Raw genomic sequence first — 9,986 nt, forward strand, 5'->3', positions numbered from 1 at the left:
GCAAAATGAAGTAAGAACAATCCTATTTTGGGTAACCATATAGGATATTTTGAAATCAATTTTTTTTTTAATATATCTCTTGAAATATAGTTTTTGAATCTATTTTCCAAATCAATTTGAATCACCTCAATTGGGTATCATATGAAAAAGTTATTCTTAAAATACTAACTGCTTCTCGAAAACTCTGCATGGTGACAATTCTAGGTCTTGACTGTTCATTTGCATATTTAACATACCAAAGAATCCTCTTTTCAAAACCTGTTTATATGGGAGATATATATTCAAGTGTAGATAAGTACACAATTTTAATCATCCCATTTTAAGGCCAAATGAAAATTATATGCCACATTTAATGACTGCATGTCTTCAAATCAACATAGTAAAACTCTGCCTCCTAGGGAAGTTCATAACCAATTTTGTGATATCAAGACTAAGAATTTTTAAAACCTATTTCTACTGGAAGTACAAAAATGAATCTACTTTAATCTCCAAGTGGAATTACATCGATCCGATTTTTAACAAAGAAGTTACACTTCAAATAGAGATTGTTTGTCTAGTAAAAAATTCACAAGCAGCTCTATCAAACATGGTACTCTTGGTGATTTTTAGTATATCATTTCAAACCATTTTGAAAATCCGTTTATACTAGAAGTAGCTATATGAATTCACTTTAAATTGGCTTTGGAATCACTCTAATTAGACATAAAACAAATATTTTGTAAATAAAATACCACTAGGAGGTCTAGGCTGGCCACCATTCCTCAAGGGGTAAACAAATGCAATTTCTTTGAATATCATCTTTGGACTTGTTTTCAAGCATTGTTTGTAATTATTATACATATTTCTTGGAAGAAGAGAGACTTTACACCTCTCTTCCTCCATCATCTAATATTTTATTGTAGGCAAGTGCTATGTTTTTGCAGGTCTGTGGAAGATTTGAGAGGTCAACTCCATAGATGAAGGATTTTCAAAATCAATCTTTAAAAAATCATATCTACGAATATTAAATGAAAGTATTCAAGTGAAAATGAAGTTGGAATTCACCTGATGTTGAGTTCATTCAAAGAAACTCAAAACTCTTGAAGCTTGTTTTCAATGGTTGACCAACAACACCAACAACCCTACAACATGAATCGAGATCGAGGAAAAAGGCATGAAGTTAATCATAAGAAGAATAAGTCAAGTTTTTGCACCATGACAACTCACATCCATTGCCTAAGAAGCCTTTCATAAGCCACATTGTTAATGATTTCATTCCTCTACCATATGGTATGCTAAACTTCACAATCATTCAGATCTACCATGTTGAAGTCCAAATCATGATTTCAACCTATGATACTTTCATAAGCTTTCCATACTTCCCTACACCATTATATGCCACCTCTATCCATATATATATATATATATATATATATATATATATATATATATAATAAAAATAAAAATATATAAAAAATTAAAAATTAAAAAATAAAAAAAAAAAGTTAAAAAATAATAAAGGAGTTTGGTTGTGAAAATCTAGGAGACTATCACAATACAAACTTGAATTCATAATGGAAAACCAACTAGTTTGGCCAATATGAATTCCCCAATTTCTTTTACTTTTTCTTCAGTTATTTTGCAGGATCATTCTCCACAAGACTTGAGGACAAGTCTCAAGATCAGCAATGGGGGGAGATTCATAATAAATCAAACCATGCAATGGTTTGATATCAAACAAGGGACCTGAAACATCATAGTCAATAAGTATCAGAAGGGACCTAAATAAAGCACCTGCATCCACATTTATCAGTAAGGGACCTGAACAAAGCACCTACATCCACATTTATCAGTAAGGGACCTGAATAAAGCACCTGCATCCACATTTATCAGCAAGGGACCTGAACAAGGACAATATAAAAGGGACCTGAATAAAGAACCTGCATCCACATTTATCAATAAGGGACCTGAACAAGGACAATATAAAAGGTACCTGAAAATCTACTACAAACATCTATCTATAGTCCAACATTGATAAGAACAAAGTGATGACAAAAAGAGTAATGAGCTATGAGATCAAAGGGAAGTACTGTAAGTTAAAATTGCTTTTAAAGCCTTTGATTTTGATTTTTTTTTCTAGGATTGATAATTTAGATTAAATACTTGAATATGAAAATCCCTATACATTTATTCATTCATCACCCTATACACTTATTCATTCATCCACCATATATTCACCTATTAGCCATATTCATTATCATTTACAACCCTAGTTTTTTTTTACAAATTTTGATCAAATTTGTTGGCCATATCTCCTTACTTTATTGATTTGTTGACCATCAGACAAGATTGGGTTATGCATCTACAAAATCAAAGATAAAAAGGGGTTAGTATTATTGAAATTTTTAAAAAATAACCCAAAAAACTATGGTCATTTTTAAAATCAAATACATGACAACATATGATGAAAATAAGATAAGGAATTACAATGATAAATAAACTATGGTCCTAAGAGCATATGATGAAAAAGGAGGGACAATGATAAAAATATAAAATTAAATATGCACATAATGTATATTGAGATGGTATTAAAAGAATACGAGTATAGTGCATATCTAAGAATCATAACCTAAATACTCATAACCTTAAGGCTATGCAACAAATGTCAAAAAATTGAAATAGTTGAGCCATAGTATATATGAGTTAAGGCTTTACGAAACAAATGTTCAAATCACGGTAGCGTTGAAATTGACATCAGAGGGTCAAATCAAAACGGTCAAAATTTTCAAAGAAGAAGTATGCAGTTCTAAAACTCAGAGAATTATGCAGTTCTGAAACCCTATGAGCTATAGAAAAATGTTGGAGCCGTAGTAAACCATTCCTGATCGCGAAAAAATTTGTTCTGAGCTAAAGCAAAACTGTAGCTTAATGTAGAGCTGTTGTGAGATGTAGAAGAATGCTGTGAGAAGTAGAGAATTATACAGAGCTACTATGAGTTGTAGCTATGCAGAACCATAACATAGAGAAGCTCTCTCAACAACTGAAGCCATTAAAAAAAAAAAAAAAAAAAACTTTGAATTGAGAAAGAATAGGCTATTAAAATTGTGTAGATCCATAGTTGAATCGCTGAAAAGGAATACTGAGCTATGTAGGGAAAGAGGAATGTTGAGAAGCGTGCAGAATTGAAGGATTATTTAAAGGTGGAGGATTTTGCGCCAAGCCATAATTTACGCAGAGAATCCCTCAAATTATGCAGTGAACTCTCAGTAAAGGTAAGCATCAAAATTTAAAATCGAATCCCAGGTTTTATGACTTCAGTTCCAGATCTATTCTGTGTAAAATCCTCTGCCATCTGTAAGAGTTAATCCCGTAAATTCATCAACAGTTACAGGATTACGAGGATAGTTTCAAAATTTTATTTAAAGAGATGTCATAGTATGGAAATATAACTTCAGTTGAGGAATTGTGACATAAACACACATTGCCACACATGCTGCCACCTGTAGATTTCGAAATGCCGAGATAAGAGTTTTAACTGGAATTGTATTGTTTAACACAAGAAAACAACTATTACCAGGAAATTATGCAATTTCTCTTTCAGTTAATCAAAGATCAGGTATCTAAGCAATTTCTTTGTGCATATTTGCCAAAATTTTTCACATGAAAAGTGTAGTATCTCCTAGTTTGTATACACAGTAAGCAATTTTTTAAGCATAGAGGTTCTTTTTTCATAAGGTTGAAATTGCAAACACAGATTGGGACATGATTTTTCCCTACAGTGAAATCTTTCCAAGGTATTTTTATGGTCTTTCACACAGTGCAAAATTTCTTTTATTATTTTTCTAAAACAAAGGGCATTTTTGGGAATCATTTGTAGCATAACAAAAGGGGAATTGAAGGAGTAATAAGCAGAGGAATCGGTCTCAATTAGTCTCAGAACATCAGAGTCTTGGTAACCAAATAGTTGCATTTTCAAAAATTGTTGATTACTTTTAAACCGTATACTCATTTGATGCAAAATTTTGAGGGAAGATGCAGTTATATAAGATGAATAAACCGAGAAAATTTCACGCCAAAAGAACTTTCATTTTTCCAGAAATCAACCATCATCACCTACAACCATTTCCCATTTTCCTTGAATTCTGTGCATCAGATTATCATGAAGTTTAGCAGGGGGATGCATCATTGTGAGATCAATAGATACGGTAAATTTCAAGTTAAACTAATTTTTATTTTTGAAGAAATCAAGCAATGTCACCCACAACCAATTTGTATTTTTCTCAAAATTTGTGATGAGGATATTTCCAATTTTTGGTGAAGAGAAGCAATGGAGTGGTAGAAATATTTTTGCAAAATTTCAGAGTAACCCAATTTGTAGTTTATGAAAAAATGGTTAATAAAGTTTGTTGCTAATTATACAATGTTTGTTACAACTCTGTGTGCAAATTGCTTCAACTTCACTGGCATTGCTAGAATTGAATGATCATTACTTTGGAAAGAATTGAATGATCATTACTTTGAAATTAATGTCCTATCAATATCATAAATTGGGCAAAAATAGTGGTTTTGGTTATTGGGCATTAAGAAATGGAAATTACAAAGGTATGGGTTGCATAAGGATACTTATATGGTTCAAATAAAAGAAATTACTACCCTCTTTAAAAATCAAAGAAAACTTTTAGACATATCTCCAAAAGTATGGTAATGGACATGATTCACATGAAAAAGAATTTAGTTAATCTTTGAATGTGCTCCAATTGAATTGACAGAGGAGGAAATGGAGAGGCTTATTATATTTCTTCAAGCAGCAGGATTCTACATCAGGAGGTAGATCCATAGGTAGAACAACAAGGGAGGTCAGCATACAGAGGCAAAAGATCAATGAGACAAAGACAAGCATGAGGACATGTTTGAGAATCAACAAGGGGGAGATGTTGGCCCTCAATTTTGGTCATTTTTGTTTATCATAAATCCACTTAATTACCATCATATTCCACCTTATTCCACTCATATATGCTTCATTTAACCCTTATTTTGCATATTCAAGTAATTAGATTAAGCTTTTTCAATTTTTAGAAATTTTAGTAAAAATTGGGTTTTTTAAGAGTATTTTTTGACAGAACTGAAAATTCCCGTAATTTCTCCATTGAAGTCATACTTGTAGGACACCTAGATGTGAGCTGAGCATGGATTTAGAAAGCTTGAGAACTAAGAATGGACGTGTACCTATTGGTTCGGTCAAACTGAGCTCAAACAAGCCCGGTCAACTATGGTCAAACATGACTTGTTGTCCAGAAAATCCCTAGGAAATAAGCCAAAATTAGTGATTTTTGGGATTTTTCCAAATTTTTTGTAACTGAAAGGGTGGATTCGACCAGGATAGATGGGATTAGGATAGATAAGGCTATTATAAAATTTTTAGTCAAGTTCGTTTATTATTTCTCCATTTAAGCCAAGACTATTGAAGGCTTAAGAATGTAGAATTTATGTAATCTGATTTTGAGACTCTTTGAAGACTGGAAGTTAATTGAAGAACCTGTTTCATTTCAATTTGCTATTCATGCTTGGTTGATTTACTGAAGTTGTTGTAGCTGAGATTTCTTCAAGTGTGCAAGGTAAGGGTGGAGGGCCCCCACACCAAGCTAAGTGCACTTCTTGGTCAAATTTTCATCGTTTTCATAAATTAGTTCTTGTTTCAAATGTATTTAGATGTGTGATAATTATTGAATGAATATTGGTTTAATTCTAATCTACATATGCAGGGACACACAAAAATTTAAGTTAAATTCCCCTTCTATTTGATATTGAACCAAAAATGAATTTCATTCTCCTTTTCTTATTTGAAGTTATTTTTGCATTTTTGGTTTGAAGCAATGGTGATTATGATAGAGTAGAATTGTGAAGAAGAACAATATGGACCTCCTTAGTTAGGAGCCTCTTCTTTTGCATCTTCTGCATCATAAACCATTGCTAATTAGTGATTTGGATTTCTCTTCATGAAAGTAGTATTGTAGGGAAGGACAACTTGGTTCTCCTAAGTTAGGAACCTGATCCTGCACATATTACATAAGTGAATTAGAAATTACTTAATTAGATTTTATATTTGTAATATGCGTTTCTTTCAATCTTTATATTTCATCTTCTAAAATTGACTACAACTGAAATCTAGATATTTTGGACATGCTTCCAAGCTTACAAGCCCAGATTGATAATTAAATACTTGAGTTAATTTGCATAGTAAATTGACCCAACAGTACTTGCAACCATTTTATATTCAGAGAAATATAGTAGAGCGACCTCACCTTCTAGTCAGGTTTTCTCCTAAAAGGGTTTCCTACATTCTATCTTGTGTCAATCATGGTGTGTGATTTTTTATTTCACTATTCTCCATTTCCCACACAATTAAAATAAACATTAATCTACATATCTAGACATCTAAAGTGAAATAAACCCTCATATTTGTAGATTCCATATTTTTAAGTATATTTTATCAGATATATTGTGTCGAACTATACAATGGAATATCCATGGTTGTTTACATATCACTTCTTCCATGCAACTAAAATTGGAATAACCCTTACTTCACATAAATAAACAAGCTCTGATGTCATAGCTCAATAAACAATCATGAAGCATCCTTAAGCAATCCTCCAAGCATTAGATCATTATTGGATTAATCGCTTGAACACATTATAGGATTATCTTGAATAATGTTGTAGTTAAAGGAAAAGAAAGGACTAACATTCAAACAATTGAGCATTCAACAACCCATTTATATTATATAGAAAAGGACTTGACATCCTTCTTGAAAGGTGATTTGAATAATTTGGAGAAAACAATCATGAGCCTAAGTTGAGTTACAATAAGCCTAGAGTGTGCTTTACTTGTCCTATTATAAATGATGAAAAATATGAGTTGCATTGAATTCCACTAACATAAGACCATTAAGAGAAGTCATATCCTAAGCTAGAAGAAGCACTTGGCATGCAATGCATGAAAATTTTATACATGTATGCAACATCCAAATGTTAATTGAATTGAACATAAACATAATGTAGAATGATATATATCAGTTAATTGTATAATTCATAATTGGAACAAATTGAAGGATTAATCATGCTTGTGATCCATAAACTACCATGGATATTACACTAGAATGTTCATCACAACAAATCTAATGGACAAATAGGCCGAAATCTAAAATCTATACTGTGAAGGTTAGTTTTCCTTAGATTTCTAGATTTATTATTTTATATTTTCTCTGCTTATGCATGCAATATATAAAATGAAAAAAATAGAGAACAATGAAAAACAAACATATGCCAATCACAATGAACACCAAATATAACTTGAGAAACATTTTTGGGACAAAACTCAATTAGAAGGTGAGGCTACTCTACTTTTGCATTCTTTGAATGGAATTGATGCAAATACAAAGAACATAACACAAACCCTTTCTATTATGCCTTCTCTCTATCCACTTTCATCTTATCTACTATGGAACAAAATGTACTCAAATAGAATGGAACCCCTTGTCCTCCTAATGCTCTCGTTATAACACATCCTCAGAAAGCCAACTAGTAGTTAAATTTCACCCGTTCAACCCTCAACTTGAGTTTCAACTCAACCCTTATAGATTCTTCTTCATAGTATTCATGTTGCTAGCCCCTTCTCCATGAATAAATGGGGCTAACATGGCATCCTCTCGAATCAAGGTGATCAATCATGATAGGTCAACTTCCAGGAGGCATAACCTTTGTGTGCAAACTTCAATAGACATGATTTTTGCATTGTTTGAAAGGTCTTCGAGAGTAGAATAGTGAGAGGAGGTGAAGCACTTAAGCAACAAATTTATACCACCAAAAAATGCCATTTGAGGCCTCAAACTAACCTTGGAAGGTTTCGAACCCCAATTCTTCAAATTAGATCCCATCACTAAAATTGTTCCTGTAAGTTGATTTCTTTGATTTTTCCACCCTAAAAGCATTGAAATTGATGAAAAATAATATAATAATCCAATGTAAATCAACTTATGTGCTAGGGACAACATGCATCATTCTTTTTAATATTTTTATTACAATCAACATTAATTCTTTTGACTTCAAATTTCAATTCATATCATTCACAACCTACATGCATTTAAATAAATTAGATTTAACCTATATATTAGAAAAATTCATTCAACTATGACATGCACATCATCACAACCACCTTAATTGATTTGTCTGTAACGAGAAGTTAAAAAAAAAATTATTGCATGGCATTGATACCCATAAAGTTGTAAGTGAAATAGTTCCTTCATTTTGTTGATATGAAGGGTAAGTTACTATCTATACTTTTTAGCTAATTAGTGGCATAAACTACCCATTTTACTTGCATGCATATCAACAAACCATTTAACACACCACATTATGTCATTTCATTGTCATTTTGCATTTGGTTTGAAACATACAATTATAAATAAATTGAGAGATCAACGTCCATTTAGGTTTGTGCGAGTGTAATGGTGCAAGATGATGACTTTCAGATTACTTATTTCGTTTTACATATAAATCAATCAATGGTTTATTCAATTTATTGAAATAGATTTTTTTAGATGCTATGACAAAAAAAAAAAAACTTACAAATTCACTATATACATATAGTTTTGGCATGCATGCTTCTGTTTAGCCTTTTACAAATATAGTTTTCAAAATAAGACATTACATACTCCCCTTCTCCCCCTTTGGATTAAACTAACCCAAACTTTAACTTAACCCAAAATTTCACTAAACAAAAATAAAAAATCTAAACCTACATCACATAATCCATCCTCCTATACAACAGAATAGGGAGTATATAAGTCCCAATAAACCTTTACCTAGTTCGTCTTTGAGGTTTCTGCGAGTTTCATGTTTGTGTAGATTTTCTTCCGGATCCATCGCATTTAATTTTTTTTAGATAGCAACGATGGTTCATCAAGTGATGCCCTAACTGCCAACTACAATGATTCAAGATTGACATATTAATTATTAACCTTTCAACAATAAATAATTCCAAATCAATTAGATATTCTTTTAAAGACATTTCTAATGAATAAACCATGCTACCAAACTACAATACTGCTTGAAGTTATTTGCCAACATAGCTAACTATGGTGCAAACTCGGGATTTGTGAATGGAAAATTACATCTAATCTAATCTTACACCTGGATAATTAGATAGGCTTTGTACTAGACCAGAATCAAAGCCATATCTCTTCCCAGATAGGCTTTGTACTAGACCAGAATCAAAGCCATATCTCTTCCCATATCTCAGAGGCCACCAACAGTCGGATTGAGATCAGATCTTGTCTGTGGGCAAGTCTCAACGGTCACAAAGATAACATGAATGGTCCCAATACAAATTAAACATGGCCTGGACAGATATACGTGACAGGCAAAAACAAACAAAAGTTCCACAGATCTGAGCAACAAGTCTGGAAAAGGCATGGTGGTTGCAAAGTCTGAAAAAGGTAGGGAGTTACTCAACTTCTCTTTTGGGTCATCACAGGGTAAAATGTCATAAATCCTTAAATAATTCAATGACAATTTGTACCATTATAAATAATTGAAAGACATTTGTACCATTATAAAATCCTTAAATGATTGAATGACGGTGACAGCCAGGAGGATTCCACCAACCATATTATATAATTCAATGACATTTTCTACTGTGAACTGTACCACCTACGGACGGGTTGAAAATGAGACTTGTTTTGTTTGTCCTCGGATGTAACGAGACTTGAGAGCAACGTATATTCAGTGAAACATTAATAATTGAAATGTTTACCCCAAGCGTTTCACATATCACAAAAGCAGCACCCTCAAAACTGGAGATTTAATATTTTTTACACGCGTAGTAGTTTAACGAGGTGGAGGAGCTATAGAAATTTGGGTGATATTTAGAGAAATTTCGACAAATTTTTTTGTAAATTCAAGTTATAATTGTTAAACTTCAAAAATTTTAGGTGTTCTAAACGTTTTTGA

This window comes from Pinus tabuliformis, chromosome 2_2, assembly GCF_031772625.1.
Source record: "Pinus tabuliformis cultivar Carrire ecotype Pingquan chromosome 2_2, CPIR1, whole genome shotgun sequence".
Taxonomy (NCBI): domain Eukaryota; kingdom Viridiplantae; phylum Streptophyta; class Pinopsida; order Pinales; family Pinaceae; genus Pinus; species Pinus tabuliformis.